This window comes from Centruroides vittatus, unplaced genomic scaffold, assembly GCF_030686945.1.
Source record: "Centruroides vittatus isolate TY-2023 unplaced genomic scaffold, ASM3068694v2 contig_10, whole genome shotgun sequence".
NCBI classification, from domain to species: Eukaryota; Metazoa; Arthropoda; class Arachnida; order Scorpiones; family Buthidae; genus Centruroides; species Centruroides vittatus.
In genome coordinates, this window is record NW_027120658.1 from 591,385 (window position 1) to 610,545 (window position 19,161).

The 19,161-nt window shown below is 30.7% G+C and overlaps 1 protein-coding gene and 2 long non-coding RNA genes across 3 annotated transcripts in view; 2 read left to right on the top strand and 1 right to left on the bottom strand.

Annotated features, from left to right (window-relative positions):
• The window catches only part of LOC136969965 (tumor protein p53-inducible protein 11-like), a 100,790-nt gene that overhangs the window by 16,698 nt on the left and 64,931 nt on the right, over positions 1-19,161 (top strand). The gene's annotated exons all lie outside the window — the stretch shown is intronic.
• Positions 6,380-6,691, bottom strand: LOC136973214 (uncharacterized). Its single transcript, XR_010880510.1, has 3 exons — positions 6,652-6,691; positions 6,496-6,572; positions 6,380-6,400 (listed from the first exon to the last, which is right to left on the bottom strand). It is a non-coding gene; the product is annotated as an uncharacterized lncRNA (long non-coding RNA).
• LOC136973808 (uncharacterized) lies at positions 8,452-9,457 on the top strand. The gene is made up of 3 exons (XR_010880598.1): positions 8,452-8,491; positions 8,571-8,647; positions 9,437-9,457. It is a non-coding gene; the product is annotated as an uncharacterized lncRNA (long non-coding RNA).

Genomic DNA, 19,161 nt, shown 5'->3' on the forward strand with positions numbered 1-19,161 from the left:
ATTCTATACCTTCGTTAAAGTTATTAACGAGATTCGGATTACAAAGTAAAAATATTTTTTATTTGAAAACAAAGTAATATTAACTTTATATATAATAAAATATAACTTTCCATTAGTATTTCTCTGTTTGGATTTTTATATTAAACTTTATTAATATAAATATATATTATAATATAATAGACACAAAAAATTATTTAGTTTAATTTTTAAAATGCAAAATTTATTTAATATCAAATTTAAAATGCTTTGCATTAAAAATATTAACAAATTTGGAAATTGTTTCCATTGTTAACGAGTGATGTTTTGATGATAAATTGTTGCGATAACGTACTTATAACGATAACAATGTTGCACAGTCGCGTAACTAATACGTAACATTCAATGGTTGCGTGCATACAACAATTAAGTATACCCATTTGTTATACGAATTTTAACCATTAAATAATACGGCTATACACAATTTTGTCTGTTACCGTTCGTACGAAGTAAACTGTAATAATATAAAATGCAACTTACAGTAATATACAAAATGCTCAGTTATTTACGTTACGGTTAGGCAAAGTAATTAATAAATAGAATTTAGTTTTGTAAAGGGCAAATTTTAATTTACTTGTTAGTAGAATTGAGAGCAATTGGGCTGCAATTTGAAAAAAATATACACTTATAAATTCCTACTATCGTCCGTCCGTCTGTCCTTCCTTAATCTTGAGAACGGAGTATGATAGATGAAATCCGAGACCGGATACGGAAAGCTTAGGGACAGAAGGTCCCAATTAATTATACACGAACTTTTGATGCGAACAGGAAGTCACGCTATTTCAAAAATTTTCTCCCGAAAGTACTTAGTTAGATCACTGTTTCGCAACCTTTTTCTACTCGCGGCACACCTATGACTCGATACGACTCAACACGGCACACCAAAATGTTATTCCCCTTAAAAACGTATATATTATACTATTAATGGAATTACGTTATGCCACTAACCTATTATTATTATTATTATTAAACAAATGTTGTGTTAACCAATTCGTGCGTTATTAAAATTTATGAACTTTAATTCACTGTAGAGTGTATAGTGTGGAAAATACACTTTTCTACTACTATTAAATTAAATAATTCTACTCATACCTTTTCAATGTGATATTTGCGCCTGCTTAGCTGCACACAGACGGCTGATCCGTGGTGGAATCGTTGACAATGCTACTCTTATTTCTTCATCGACGGATCTGAGTCTCTCCCTCTTTGATGTTTTAATTTCAGTCAACGTCGAGAAGCCCAGTTCACACAAATACGTAGTTGAAAATGGCAATAACATATTAACTGCCATCTCGGATATAGCCGGGTATTCACTTTTTATTGTCAACCAAAATGTATTCAAAGGCACTTCGAGGAGTTTTAATTTCAATGTTCTGTCTGCTTTTAATTCCGCGAGTTCCTCTTGTAAATGAATAGGTAGAGACTCTGAAATCGCAACGAATGGGTTACGAACCCAGTCGATATCTTCAACACTGTCTCCAAAATACTTCTTGAACCTCTGCTGCAGGATTTGTAAATGTTCTTTAATTAGATCCATCATCATTTTATTACCGGAAGCAAGTGACCATACAGTCGAGAACATTTCAAACGAACCATTTTCAATTCTCTGTATCCACAAATTTAGCTTATTCACAAATCCTTGAATCTTATCCATACTAGTAAGAATATTTTCGTTCCTACCTTGCATTTTTCTGTTCAGCTCATTCAATTGTACGAAAATATCAGAAAGATAGGCCAACTTACATACCCATTCATCATCTGCAAATAAATTCGCGTACTCGTGCCCCTCGACAGTCAAAAATACACGTACCTCGTCTTTAAGTTCCAATATTCGCGTTAACACTTTTCCTCTTGATAACCACCGTACTTCTGTATGTAGCAGGAGTGTGGTGTGTTCTGATTCCATTTCCTGACACAAAACGGAAAATAGACGCGAATTTAGGGGTCGCGATTTGACAAGGTTTACGACTTTTACTACTTCGTCCAGCACAGCTTTCAGAGAAGGTGGCAAAGATTTAGCAACAATGGCTTCGCGGTGAATAAGACAATGATCGCATCGTATGTTAGGATTAATTTCACGTACTTGAGCTACAAATCCTTTCACTCGGCCTGTCATAGCTGCGGCTCCGTCTGTACAAACACTAACACAGTCCTTCCATTTTAATTCATTTTGGAGCACATATTCGTTAGTTACACGAAATATTTCTTCACCGGTGGCTCGCTCGGGAAGTTGTTTGCAAAAAAAGAAATTAGTTGCAATTACATTACCATCGATGTACCGAATATAAGCAAGAAGTTGTGCGTGGCCGCTAATATCGGTGGACTCGTCGATCTGAAGTGAGAACTTTCGACTGCTGTTGATTTTCTCCTTCATAATGTCTTCAATGTCACTGGACATCTCAATAACTCGGCGACTGATTGTGTCATCAGAAAGAGGAATTTTTGATATTTCACTAGCAGCTTCTGAACCCAGGACTATTTTCACCATCTCTTTACAAGCAGGCATTAATAACGTTTCAGCTATTGTATGTGGTTTTTTGGCCTTTACGATAAGTTCGGCTACCTTATAGCTAGCTTCCTGTACTTTGTCCGAAACACATACTGTTGTAGTCATGAATGCTGCTTGTTTTCGGTTTTGTTCCAACAACCGACGAAAATAATTGACATCTTTGTTTAACAGAGAAGAATGTTTTGTTGACAAATGTCGTTTCAATTTACTGGGCACCATAGCAGCATTAGTAAGTTTTTCACCACAAACAATACACTCGGGGATTGGGCACGTTTTATCACCACACCAAAAAAACCGCAAGATAAATAATTATCACTATACTGCCGGCGCACTAATTTTTGTTTCTTTTTTGCGGGCTCAATGCTATCACTACTTCTACTCGTCGAAGGAACACTCCGTACAAGGAATTTGTCCATCTTAGAAAAAATTAAATAGTCTAATAATAATAGAAAAAAATAAGACTGACTAGCAATCACAATTTTTGGACTACTACAGAGCACAGCTAAGATAGAACTGAAATATTTGCAAGACGCGGGACCTATATTCTTCAAAGGAAAGCCTAACAATGGGTTGGTGAATCGGTATAGGAATGTAATAAAGTTGAGGAAGCACTAACAAACAGGGACAAGTACCAAAATAAAAGTAATAAAGGACAGGGCTAATCCCAGCACTTTTGGGAGAAGCACGTACACAGAACAATTGGCAAGGGTAACAAAACACCTGTGAGCAAATTTATTTTATATTTAATTTCTTAGAATACATAAAAATGCGTGGCTTGTAATAAAGAATAAACAAACATCATCATATTTCATCAGTGCTGCGTCAGAGAATGAAATACAAGCATAAGAAACACAGCAACTGTGATAAAAATATATAAATAAAACTTGACAATTAATAGAATATGTAAAAGTTCACGTCACACCTTTCACCTTGTGACGGCACACTAGTGTGCCGCGGCACATCGGTTGCGAAACACTGAGTTAGATGACTGGCACGACTTTGTTGTTAAAGGAAAAGTATGATGTACAGGGGCAAGCCATTACTAATTTGAGGTGGAGAGCATATATTTTAAGTTATATAAATTAAAAATATGATTAAAAATTGCAGCCCGGCATTGTGACCACGTCACAATAAATAATCGCTCGTATATTGAACAGTTCAATTATGACTGCTTAAAAAATTTCTTTTTCGCATCGTCGATATTTTGATGGCATATCTGGTAGTAATTTTGCGATATATTGTCGTTGTACCTCATTTTTGAACCTAAAAACTAAGGCAGATACTCAAGATATATTCTACTAACATTATCTGTCAGTTTATATATATTATTAAACTTTTCTAATTGACGATAAATTAATTATTAAGTAGTTCTTGCGTTTGATATGTCTAGAATTTCACAGCCAACGCTAAGAATGTATTCCAAATCGCTAAGGAAATTTAAACGCACAATACAATAAAAAATAATAGCAGCGTGTTAAATATATCTCCGGTTCTTAGTTTATGGAAATATCAAAGAATAATTCACTTGCTATCAATATTTAACACGTAATTTTAAAATGTTCATAACCCAATTAAGAATCTGTACCTGACAAATACAAAGCCATATATTGTATTTTACTTGTTCCGATTTCGTATCATCTAATTTAACTGTAATTTATTAAATAATGCTAAATAGTGAAAAATTTACCTTATATCTTCTATGTTAGATAGATGTAGGGCATTGCTTATATTTTTAAGAAAATGTGCTTAATTTTATTTTAGTATTTTAATTATGAATGAAAAATCATGATTATTCTCATTCCGAGAGAGGTTTTTTAATATAATCCCAAAATAATAAACTATTATGATCTAAAACTATTAGGCCATAATAGTTTATTATTTTGGGAAATAACCCACTGACGATTGTATTTAAGACCACGATAAATGTTCTTTCCGGTGTTTCATTCGAAACAATATTTAACGTTTTCTAATATTAATTTCTATACGAAATTAATTCTATACGGTCTTGCGTTAAATTTCATAGAAGTTTAGAGAATTTAAAATTCATTTGAGAATTGAGACAGAGGAAGTTTTATTTCCCCGATTGGGCAATGATATTAATTTTATTTATAAAATCTCAGAATTTCTTCTCTGCTCTCGGAGAATACCCCATAAACGAGGAGGTCGGAAAACAGCGCGTACTCAAGAGCGCTTACGTCGAAAGAACGTCGATCACTCGAGTACAAATTGAAGATCGATCGGTTGATTATTCTGTAATAAAATATTTTTTTACAGATTTTTCTCGAATACTTTAAACGATTATCAGCAATATTTCACATTTTTCATTCATTGGCCAACATATAAAGTAGAAATAATTTCTTTAATATATTATCAATAAGCCCCAAAGGACCATTTATTACCAATAAATTTATTTACAGTTTCGCATGACATAATACTCATCGTACGTTTGTTATAAGCTTAAATGAAAATAAATAATTATTTAACTTATTTATTTAAACATCGTTTTACAATGTTTATCGTAAACCGATTATACAGAATATAGATTTATTGACAGCGAAACTGTGTCATCGATCAAACTTACGTAAGAGGTTTCTATCAATCAAATATCTAAATATACTATTCATTATAATAAAAAAAAATAATAAATTAATGTCGAAAAGTCCTTACAAATTGTAAATAACAAGTTTATTATTTATTTTGCAAAGCATCCGAAAGAATTTTTAAATAAGTTACGATATTCTTTATTATAAAAAAATGCATTTTTATTTAATTAATTTTAAATAGCAGTATTAACTAATTAACTGTATTAAACAGTCGGTAGAAGAAACCAATAAATGAATCGATTCATTGTATTTCGTCTAACCTATTACAGTATTTTTCAACCACTGGTCCGCGGAAAAATATTTGACCAATACTAAAGCCGGCGCAGACAATTACGAGTAATATTTAAATAGCAATCTAGAGTTATCGAAGCTATTTTGTTGGGTACGCTAACTCCAGATAAGTTATATAAGAGTATAAATAAGCATAATTCGTAGTGGAATACGATTACTTGATTCACTTAAAACTACCCATAATTTTGCCCGTCCGTGTTGAGATAAAGGTCGAGAAACACCGACCTATTGTATTATTCGACGATTAAAAGAATTAGAACGAGCGATTATTTATTGTGACGTCATTACCATGGTAGGCTGCAATTTTAATCATATTTTTTATTTATTTAATTTAAAATATATGCTCTCCACCTCAAATTAGTATTGTAGTGTCTTGTCCCTGTATATCACACCTTCCTTTGGATCGTACTAAATGTCATTTACAGATTTCGATCGTAGACTCTGCAATTTTAATTAGTCTGGCTATCGATATCAAAAACGAATTAATAATTTGTTCATCCTCCTATTAGTAAAATGAAGTAATAATAAATGAACGAAAAGACTAATGGCTGCGTTCTTTCGAATTCGCCCTTTTGGGCTGGAAATAATCCAGAAATGCGTTAAATGACATGCTCCGTAATGTATATATTTTGATAATAAGACTATTATGACAGTTACTCGAACATTATTGGAGTTATGCCCTTCGTATAGAAAATTTTAAACGTTTACATGCGGTAAACTGGAAATATTCGATTTAATTATTATGCCTTTGTGTCCTTTTTAACTCTATTTAAAATTTATTTTGTATACTAGTACTTTCTATATATTAACAGGACTTATTATACTGGAAATTATGGATGCAGATATTTAGTCTTACAGATCAAAAATAATGTTCTTTATTTAGTTCACTTGAACACATACACGTTAAACATGTGTTTCGGACTTGTTCGTCCCTCCTCAGCAGGCCTTTAAACGACACTTTCTACAATTAACAATAAAAACATTTCGTGGTACAATTATAACTAAAATAAGTTAAAAACACAAATATTTCCCGACAATAAATTTAAAAATTCTTACAATTTCTGTATTTCCGATCTTCTCTACATTTCCACTTAAACTCACGATCCACAGCAACCATACAATTTTACACATTCCTAATTTTTATACATTAAAATCAGTTTAGAACGATAAATTTAATTATTATCTAAAATATTACTACTTCAATTAACTTACTTCTTTTTGTTTATTCGTTTCTACTTAATTTCGATTCTAATACGTTTCCATCACATCTTTTATACCTCTTCCTCCCCCTTCTTATAATGCTTAACCATGATTGGTGGATCTCTCTACCATTGTTGTTATTCATTTTATTAGTTTGCCTAATTATATTTAAATGCTCATACAGTTGTCTTTTATAATTGTTTTTTTCTTTTTTTTCTGATTTTTACCGTACTTATATCAATTGCACAACCTTCTGTATTACAATGGTCAGCTACTGCTGAATTTGCGTAGTTTCTTTTGATTGCTCTGATATGTTCACTTAATCTTATTTTTACTTTTCTTTTAGTTTCTCCTATATATGTTTTCTTTGGATTACAGTTACAATCAAATGAATATACTATTCCTTTCTCCTCTGCTATATCATATTTTTCTTCTTTTCTGTAACATAATTGTTTTTTAGTTGAATTTATTTTTGCCGGTATTAAGTTGATTCTATTTTTAATTACATTTTTAATTCTTTCAAATAATTTTGGAACATATCTTAATTTAATAAATTTTTTTCTCTTTATCTATTGATTTTGGTTGTTTGTCATTATCTAGTTTTTCAAGCCATTTTTTTATTATACATTTTGGATAATCGTTTAAAATAAACATTTTAATTATTTCTTCTTGTTTTTGTGTTTCTATTTCGCTTGTTCTCTGCCTTATTTTATTCATATACATTTTAAATATATTATATTTCATACTGACCGGAATCACAGATTTATAGTTAATTATTTTGGGTATTTGTATTGGTTTGACATATTTCTTGTAAATTAATCTATTATTTTTTCTTTCTATTGTTATATCTAAATAATTTATACTATTCTGTTTTTCTTTTTCTCATTCAAATTTGATATTCTCTTTCATCTTATTTATAATTATATTTTCATTTGTTTTCGTTTTATCAAAAATTATTATGCAATCATCCACATACCTGCTGTAAAATTCAATACCTTCTATATTTTTGATCTTTTCATCTACTTGTATCATTATTATTTCGGCCAATTTTAGACCTATACATGTACCCATAGGCATTCCTTCTATTTGGGTGTAGAATTTCTTATCGAACTGAAAGTAGTTATTTTTAATTATCCAGTTTGGTGTATTTATTTTTCTTAAAGAATTTTCTATATCTTCTATTGTTATGCTAGGATACATGTTTACAACATCGAGTGATATTAACTTCATATTTTCATTAATTGTTATATTTTTTAATCTATTTAATAAGTCATCCACATTTTTTATACTGTACTGAGAAACTTCTAATAAATTTAATTTATACTTTAAATATTTTTCTAAATTATAATATATGTAATTTTTAACATCTATTAAAGGTCTATATTTAATAGGATTTTTATGTGTTTTTACCCTTATGTTGAATTTCGGTGTTCTGTTGTCTTCTCTTTTTATGTAGTTGATGTCTTCTTCTGTTACATGCTGTTGTATTTTTAAATTTTTAAATTCCTTTTCTAACGATTAAAAACGAATTAAAAATAAGATTAAGTGAACATATCAGAGCAATCAAAAGAAACTACGCAAATTCAGCAGTAGCTGACCATTGTAATACAGAAGGTTGTGCAATTGATATAAGTACGGTAAAAATCAGAAAAAAAAGAAAAAAACAATTATAAAAGACAACTGTATGAGCATTTAAATATAATTAGGCAAACTAATAAAATGAATAACAACAATGGTAGAGAGATCCACCAATCATGGTTAAGCATTATAAGAAGGGGGAGGAAGAGGTATAAAAGATGTGATGGGAACGTATTAGAATCGAAATTAAGTAGAAACGAATAAACAAAAAGAAGTAAGTTAATTGAAGTAGTAATATTTTAGATAATAATTAAATTTATCGTTCTAAACTGATTTTAATGTATAAAAATTAGGAATGTGTAAAATTGTATGGTTGCTGTGGATCGTGAGTTTAAGTGGAAATGTAGAGAAGATCGGAAATACAGAAATTGTAAGAATTTTTGGGTGTACTATAGATTACTTCCTATGGAATTTCAGGACTTTGATTATATATTTGAACTCAGGGGACCGAGACGAGTTCAACGGTACCCTATTTTTGGACCGGAGACGAAAAATAAAAAAGTTATCACACTTTTTAAGTTACCATACTTTTTTAATGCTCTCATGCAGACGGCACCGTAGTTGCTAGTATTGCCATCTTGCGGTAAAGTCTTCAAACCGTGACGTCGGACTACGGTTATCTCCCGGAGCGTTAAACACGCGATACGAGAGCGGAGAGAGCGACGCGACTTCCGATCATCGCGCGATCGCCATTTCGGTTAATGTTACTTATGGCAGCGAACATGGCGGCCCGACTGACCTCTCGTATGGGAGCCACCACACGCCGCCATGTGCTAAACTAGTGATCGATTCATGGTAGTTCTTGAACAAAGTAAAAAAGGGGGAAACGTCTACTAAAGGCAATTTTAACGGCAAGCACATGACTCCCGATCGCGATAGCGAGGCCGACTTAGCGGAGAGCGACGCGACTCCCTATCATCGCGCGACCGCCGGAAAAAAGTATGATAACTTTTTTATTTTTTGTCTCCGGTCCAAAAGTAGAGTATTTTTGAACTCGTCTCGGTCCCCTGAGTTCAGATATATACTCAAAGTCCCGAAATTCCATAGGGAATAATCTATAGTATACCCGAATTTTTAAATTTATTGTCGGGAAATATTTGTGTTTTTAACTAATTTTAGTTATAATTGTACCAAGAAATGTTTTTATTGTTAATTGTAGAAAGTGTCGTTTAAAGGCCTGCTGAGGAGGGACGAACAAGTCCGAAACACATGTTTAACGTGTATGTGTTCAGGTGAACTAAATAAAGAACATTATTTTTGATCTGTAAGACTAAATATCTGCATCCATAATTTCCAGTATAATAAGTCCTGTTAATATATAGAAAGTACTAGTATACAAAATAAATTTTAAATGGAAATATTCGAATTACATTAAAGTTATCGATTTTTAAATTAAAAGGAAAAAAAATGAATATAGTATAGAACCTAGTATTATATAGTAACCTAGTAATATAATAGGTTATATACTACTATATGATTTTCTGTGTTTTTCGAAAAAGAAACACTCTGACGAATAGTGTGAACTATTTATATCGTCTATTAACTTATATCACGTAAACGTACTGTACGTACACGTACAGAAGCAGATCCAGCGAAAAATAATTTCAGAATCGTAAAGATTCTTCCACCGAAATTGGCAATACAAGACACTAGTCTTCCCCGAAAAATGCAAATTCGCTTCTTCGATACAATACTTGGAGAATGTTTAAAAAAGAGAAATTACTGGCGATACAACATACGCAAAAAAATGATGGTCACAATAAAAAAGAAAGAAAAAGGAACATTAGGGTCGACGGTAGAAGAATAAAGGAGATTTTTGAATTCGATGTTACATTGACAACAGCCGAAGATTAGAAAATAAATTGCTTAGAAACAGAACACGGTGACAGAATTGAACTTGTTGAAATTGTTCGAATATCTGGAACAAAAAGTGACATTTCTCGAATTTCTTAACGTGCCAATGCTGATGATGCGTTTTCGTCAATTTTAAACCATAATCGTTAAGTATTTACTTTTAAAGAAATTCTTTGGTGAAGAATCTTCTTCTAAATCCTTATTACTCGCGAGAATAGTTTAATCTGAAGACTGAAAATTATTATTTTATGTAGTAATGTAAGTGTAAAGCTTAAAGTAACTCCTTGCCTTTTTTAATGCATTGTTTAAATGCTAATATAAACGAAGATAGCAGCTTAATAATAGATCAAACTTAAGTATTGTATAATCCACAAAAAGTCAAAAATACCAATTTTTAATTGATATAATAAAAAGAATATATTCATAAATTTAATGCACTATACATAAATTTTTAATATAGTTCTTAAATACAATAAACACGAGATGAAGATAAAATTACATATCTTCATTTATATGCAAAATTTATTGTATTTGGTGTATTCTATGCACAAATAAATAAATTGTTAAACGAGCCGTTTCAGACATCGACCTGCAGTGGTGTAAGTGGATAGGGCGATGTTATGCCATTTGTTTAAAATGTCGTAACGATGTTCTTGCACCCGTTTTTGTATTGTTCGTTTAGTGGACCCAATGTAAACCAAATCCCTTTGGAATCTGTTGTTCCTCACAGGAACACTACACTCCTGGGCTCTACGTTCGTGGTCTTGTCCTTCCCGTTGCCTAATAATTTATATATTGCGAAGGCCCTCTTGTACGCAAGCTTGGTACCTGTATTGTCAGCAATTTCTTTATATATAGTATGTAAATGCTGGTTATACTCTATCAGCGTGCGCCTGGAGTTAGGGTTGCATGCTCGACTTCTGTTGGAAGTCCCTTGGGAGTTGGAGATGTTGCTGGTTGAAGTAGCGCGGGATAAATCTGTAACGAAGTCGAACGGCACGGTGTTTTTTTTTCTTTTTATTTTAATCGTCTGTCTTCGTACGGAATATGAGAGAAAATAAAGATGATGGAACCGTCAAAGGGCGGAGGATAGGCAGAAAAATAGGTTCGAATTAAAAGTAGCGTGAATTTCGACTTAACCAGATCGTATTACGTAGAAAACTTCTATATACCGTGTAGACAATTTGGAGTTAACGCAAACGGCTTAGCCAGGTTTTATTTGTTTCCGTTATAATTATGCTATTTTCATTTCACTTATATATAGAGTTAATTGTTATTTTTCTGGCATAGATTGATTTAAACGTTAAATAAAGTAAAATTTGTAAGCATTGTTTTTGTTTTTTCTTTTTTTAATTAATTAAATATTTGATCCACGATTTGAAGTTAATAAATTTCCAATTCGATTTTGACTAGCCTTTGGGAAAAGATTTGCCATTATCGATGTAGACTATTCCTTATTTATTAAGTATTTTTAATTCGAAACACGCAGTGGTGACGATCACGGGTCACGTGTGTAGAGGAAAGCGTTACTCGAGCGTAACGCTTTCCGTTACACACGTATTTCCTAGTCTACCGTACGTAAACGTATTATTTATGTTGTCACTTTAATCAAAATATTTATTTATTTCGTGCACAGATACGTTCGCACTCGCTACCAAACATATTTACTTGAAAGATTATTCTTCGATTTCCCGTTTAACAGCCAAAAAGTTATTTTGTCAAACTCGACCGTTTGATAAGTGTTAAATTTTATCCTTTTCACATAGCAAATAAGAAATGGCCACGACGATTTACCATTTTTCCAGGTATTTTCGCAGATGTTTCAAACATTTAATCCAAACAAAAATATGGAAGCCGTTTTGAAAATCTGTAATAATTCAAATTTAATCGATATAAATTAGCGTATTTCTACACAATTTCCGGGGTAAACTCTTCCTTTAATTCTATGGGACTCAAGAATTTAATCAAGAATCATTTACACAAAATAAATGTACTGTATATGGTTAACAATATTTGAAAAAAAAATTAAACTTAGTCGTTTGATATAAAAAGAATCCAGCAAAGAATTGCTTAACTTTCCCCGCGACATTTAAAACTGCGTGTGTAGCGCCGCCTGTTATGCTATTCTATCATTAAAAACTTTTTATATTCTTAATTATTATAATTATAACCATATTATAGCAAAAAGCGTAATTTTGAGGGTAGGAATGGGTTTTATAAAAAATTGTAAATGGTAATAACGAGTAAAAATCGTCGTTAAATCCGACCCTACTCGAGATACTACACACGACCCCCTTCATCTCCCCATCCGTCGACCTTTAGACATCAAAATTTAACATTATTAATCACGTAATAAACAAGCCTTCCTGCAAAATTTCAGAAATTTTCAACAAAAATCACAAGAGTTATTAAGCTTCAAACAGGGTGAACAAAATCGTGCCATGACCTTTTTCACACACACACACACAAAATTTGGTGGATTTTTCTGCATGCATATCCAAACAAAGACAATCCCGATTTTTTTCATTTCTCGATGTTTCAGGGTCCCTTGAGTTCAAAAATGTAAAAATCTTAGAGAGTTATTTTTTGACCGATGGCCACACTTTCCTTCTGTTATATAACGGAACCGGGAAAGTAAAAGCGAATTTACAACTTACATATTTTGTTTAAATTTTGACGTTTCAAAACAATTGTGTAGAAAAACAACTATTGTGTAAATATTTGTATATACGAGAAAACTTTATCCACCAAATTTAAAAGCAATTTTCTCCGCAACGACGGAGTATAACTTACAAGACTTTTCTGACACACTGGAGCTATTGTATAGTACGTACAGTACCTAAAATACTTTAGTGTCACAACGCCATTGGGTTTTAAAATTATACAGAATGGTCCAAAACGTACATATTATGGCTATATTTTTGCCTTTTTTTCAATTATTTGAAGGTTTTTTTTATTTGGTTAGATGACTACCGCGCTATTTTATTTATTTATTTTAGAAAAGTCTTCTTTATTTTCCTATTTTATATTAAAATGCCGTTCGATTTCCGAAGCAAAATGGAATTATTGAAATTATTTAGTTGTAGCGTGAATTATTTAATAATCGAACGACTTCTAAACTTCATTAAATTCGAATTAGTTTTTTTACGTAAAATTTATCGATTAAACATAGACTTATCTAACGTATTTGAATCGTGATATTGCATAATGACTACGATCGAAGACAGATACGCGAAGTTATTGATGATTTCAGATTGTAGAAATTTCTTGATGCGTATAAATGAATAAATTTAATACAAACTGTTAAGGAATATCTGGCGATATTTATTTAAATAAATATAACGGTTAATTCTTTTAACAGATAGTCTATATTTATGCACAAAGAACAATGTCTGTACAAAGTACAATCAAAAATATATTAATTAATATGACGATTTTAGTCTCTGTAATCCAAATTCTTGGTAGACAAATCTCACAGCAATTTAAAACTTATTGGCAAATTAAATTTATTTTGTAAAGACTACATCAAATGCATTTCGGGCTGGTGTAATATCTTCCAGTCCCTCTTCAGTGCTAAAACAATAACAAAGAACGTAAAATGTTTAACTAAAACACGACATGGATGTATAGCTACACTATAACTATAAACTTTGGAGAAAAACTTACAATAACCGTTGGTGGTAGTTACAATGATATTTCCATATGTAAGGGTGGTAAACTTTGCACACATTTATAGGAATTCTAAAATTACAATTATCTTTTTTGTACAAAACAATATAAGACTAATACAAGTAATATCTTAAACAATACTTATACTTACAAGTTTAAGAAACTTTTCACACACGTGTATAATAAACATACTAAAACCATCCAATTATTAAAACAATTTTTTGACAAACAATTGTATAGATAATTCTAAAGCACTACAAATTTTTGACATCCTTAACATCAGTACACCACAATCAACACTTCACAACAGTAATCAAGTGATATCTATTTATTTTATATCAGCGCCATCTATTAGATTATACCAGCTATAGTTTATTTCTATTCCTTTCGACTGATTTATTAAATTATTATTATTTTGTTTTCTAATTTCTATATGTTCTTTAAATTTTCTTTTATATATGTCTTTTTCAATATGTAAAATTTTTACATTGTTTCTATTAATATTACAATTATTACTATGGATGTGGTTAAACCACGGAGAATTCTGATACTTAAGCCGAATGGCTGCTTCGTGTTCTTTAACTCTAGTTTCCAGCACACGCCCGGTTTCTCCTATATATATACATGGATTATGACAATTACATTCTATTCTATAAACCACACCAGCTTTTTTTATAGGGTCTAAATTGTTCTACTATTATTATTAATATGTTTACAAATGTTTTGTGAAATACTATTGGTCAAAGATGGGGCCAAACAAATATTATGATTATTAATACTTTTCCTGCCACTTCTCAAAGATATTTTTAATGTATATAAAGTTTTTATATATTTTATCGGTTTTCAACTTCGTATTATATCTATTCTTTAAATAATATGTTTTCCATTTATTAAGGATAAAGTTTGGGTAATCGTTCAAAAGGAATTTGGCAGTGGCGTGCCGTCATTGGAAGCGATGGAAGTGCCGATTCCACCTTCCAATGACCTTCCCTTGTATTTTATAAAATATAAATTTTCATATTTTAACGTACTTTGCATTAATTAAAATTAATATTTTATTATAACTGCATTATGTATCTTTTACAAATTTCTATATTACATGTGAAAAAAAACGATAAGATTGCTATTGTATATTCGAATAATTCAGTGGCGGAAGGAGTGTCGAAACCGAGTCAATTTCCAATCAGCCAGATTATATAGGCATTGGCACATGCGGTTTACAGAGCACCAACGTCACCCGGTGTAGCTGGTGGATGCTTCACACATAAAGCTTCTAATTTTATATCCCGGACCGGTTGTTGGCTGTTAGCCGCCTGCCTGCCAGATGTTCGGCCGCCCTCGCCCGATTATGTGAATCATGAGTAGACTAGATCAACGGCGGACAACCCCCGGCCCGCGGGCCAGCTACGGCTGGCGAAAAGTTTCTATCCGGCCCGCGAGATCTTTAATAGATTATTAAATTGGAAAAATAACTAATTAATAGTTATTTTTCCAATTCTTTGTAATTTTCGAAAACGATAAGAGAAATAAATGTAGTAATTAACTTTTTATTTATTTATTTCATATTTGCAGACTAAAAAAATTACAAGTTACAAGAAGGCGTCAATTAACTACTACGGCCCGCGGAAAAAACGTAAAATTTATTCTGGCCCATGTTATAAAAAAGGTTGCCCACCCTTGAAATAGATTTATAACTTAACCCAACCGATAGGAGTTTACTGGCATGTTTTTATGATAGTTCTGTATAGTTGACAGGAGTTAAAAAAAAATCCATTAAAATATTTGATATATTTATTCCGCGTTTAATCTGCTCTCCCATCTTATATCACTTACGGATTTCAATGTTAAGCCGGTGATATTACGATTTAGTATGTCTCATCTGTAACGGAATGCAGAAAAAACGTGTACAATTCTAGTACAGTGTTAAAAAAATTAACTGTTACTTTGGCAGCATCATTTACAACCAAATTTAATGAATGAGACGTACAATGGTACAAAAAAAGCTCTAGAATTTATTTTCCTTAAATTTACGATTTACGTATCCGTTGTCATAAAAATTTCTTTCCACTTCTTTCCCAAGACTACAGATATCCAAGTACAAAGTAACTGGTTTCGACTTATTTCTACTTAAGTAGTAGTTAAATAATTAAGCGATTAGGTAATTAGAAACATAAATAAAACCCTGATGAAAGAGCCGAAATTTTACTTAAACAGAAGCTTAACCGAACCAATCTCTTACCGAGTACAGTGGGGTTTGATCTCTTTATAATATTAGATGTAATAAAGACAGAAATTTTTCCAGTTCAATGAGAGTGACCGAAAAGTTGTAAATTTTGAAAATTTCCGTGAACACTTGGTCCTGAAACGAATTAGTTAGAAAACGAACCACGGACAATCTGTTAAGTTTAACATATTTAGATTTTTACAGCTATGGTGAGAAACGTTTAAAATCTACAACAACCCTGTCGCGTTCTTTGATATATACTAGTGATGCGACAAGAGGCATTTGACATTGACCGGTATCGGCACCCTCGGGATTTGGCACGGACACACCTACCTGGACCGTCTCCGATTCCATTCATTAGCCACTAGTAGGGAGCTATTTCACTAAGTGGATTGTTTTAAGATTTAAAAAGTAAAGAATATTTTGTTATTTTTATGTACGTTTCTTCACAAAGTTATATTTAATTATAAGTTTCTTTAAAAGTATATTCGTACAATTGAATAATTTTTTGTACTGGGTATGTATATTCATCACACATTTTGTTTTACCAAGTAAGTTTTTCTGATAATTTTAATTTTACCCCTTATATCGTGGGTAGTGATTCAAAAATTTATTTTAAAAAAGTTTTGGCTCGAGACCATATAATGAAAAAGAAAACATTATTAAAAGAGAAAGACCAATGCTTAAATTAAATATAAATACGTCAACAAAAAATTTCGACATTTTGACGATAAAATTTATGACGAATGACGATTCTTTCATAAAATTGAAGCAATTTGGAAATCAGAATTGAATAGAATTTAACAATGGTAGACAATATAAAATAAATATTGAAAATTATAACGAGATAATTACGATTAATAGGTATATCTAAATTAATAAATGTTATATGTTTTTTCTCAAGCAAGAATTGGCATTTAGAGGGCATAGGAAATTTATTGAATCTAATAACGGAGGTAATTATATTGAACTTTCTTATTTATTAAGTACGTCGGATAATCTATTAAAAATACATTTAAAGAAGTATACAGTTTTTACTGGCTTATCGAACAAACGATTACGAACGGGCCCTGACGCGCAATTAATTGATTGCCCCTGTAAGTCGGCTTCTAACAGAAACACAGCTTCCCTATCATCAAATGTCACGGCACGCCACTGGAATTTGGTATCTAATTCTTTTAATTTAATATTTATGTTATAATTATCAGATATTCTAGTATATATGTTTTTTAATTCGACTATATATGCATTCTTTTTAATGTGATCAGGAATACAAGAGTGGTAATTAATAGTTTTGTTTATAACTTATAAAAAATCTTGTAATGTAAAGTCAAATTTTGTAGGATTATTCACTATGGTAATATCTAAATAATTAATTTTCTTATTTATTTCCTCTTCAATATCAAACTGTATAATCTTGTCTATGTTGTTTATTAAATTATATATAGTTTCTTTATTAATCAGATTTCTATTATATACTATCAAATAGTCATCTACATACCTCATTATTAACTTTATACCCCTAATTTTACTAATATTTTTATCGATGTCAATCATTACTAATTCAGCTAGTTTTGGTCCCATCTTTGACCCCATACTGATACCATTATTTTGTCTATAAAACATACCATCAACTTCAAAATAATTATTCTTATAAGCGAATTCTATTAAATCTAACAAATTTTTTTGGATACCAAGGTCTTTTAAACTGTTTTCTATCATAAACCAGGTTATGCTAGGATACATATTTTTTATATCTAAGCTCATTAAGACGACAGAAATGTTAGAGCATGACATTAATTATTTGAAGTGTTTCCTAAGGGAAGAATGTACACCAAATACCATGAAATTAAAACAGTCGATACGTGATACTATACCTAAACATGCAATTTGGAAGATCGAACGGAAAATTATTAAATCTGTTATTAGATTTAAATATAAAAAATTGAATAACCTAAAATACCAAATACGTAGATTAGTACATAACCTTAATTATAAAGAAAACCCATATAAAGGCTTAGGTGATGAGTATAGATATAAAAAGGAAAACAAACTACAAAAGCTGTTTTCCTATCCGAAGCTAAAAGAGAAAAAAAAATGGATTAATGAACTTATAGTAAATAATGCTAGGATTATGGTACCAAGTTATGTAAAACATGTGTTAGCACTGGGCTTAGACTACAATATACCAAATAAAGATATTACAACAGATATGATAGCAACTATAGATAAAAATATAAAAGATTTACCAATTAAAAAAGAAAATAAAAGTAACTTATTGAATAGTATTGTTCAAGAATTAAAAAAAGGTATTAATTTAAAAGATAAACATAAAATTAAAAAACAAATAAAGTGCATAAAGTGTATTATAGGATTTTTTAATAGAAATAACCTTAAAATAATAAGGGCTGATAAAACTAGACAATTAGTAATAATAGAAAATGATGACCTTAAGACTAAGACTAGTGAACAAATTAATAGCAATATTTATACAAAATTAAATAATGATCCCTATGAGGATATAAAAAAACAAATAACAAAATTAATTAAAAAAAGTTATACTAATAATAATATAAGTAATACAGATAAAAATTTTATTCTGGATCCTAAAAATAATAGAACCCCAAAACTTAATATTAGATTAAAAACACATAAAACAGAGGAAAAATTTAGACCTATTGTAGACTTTAAATTTTCCATCTTGTATAATCTAGAGCAATACATAAAACAACAATTAAAAGATATTGATAATTCTATCTATAGTATAAAAAATGCTGATACTGTTATTAATAAATTATTGAAATTAAATAAGGAGAATTCAGATTGCTTAATGAGCTTAGATATAAAAAATATGTATCCTAGCATAACCTGGTTTATGATAGAAAACAGTTTAAAAGACCTTGGTATCCAAAAAAATTTGTTAGATTTAATAGAATTCGCTTATAAGAATAATTATTTTGAAGTTGATGGTATGTTTTATAGACAAAATAATGGTATCAGTATGGGGTCAAAGATGGGACCAAAACTAGCTGAATTAGTAATGATTGACATCGATAAAAATATTAGTAAAATTAGGGGTATAAAGTTAATAATGAGGTATGTAGATGACTATTTGATAGTAAATAATAGAAATCTGA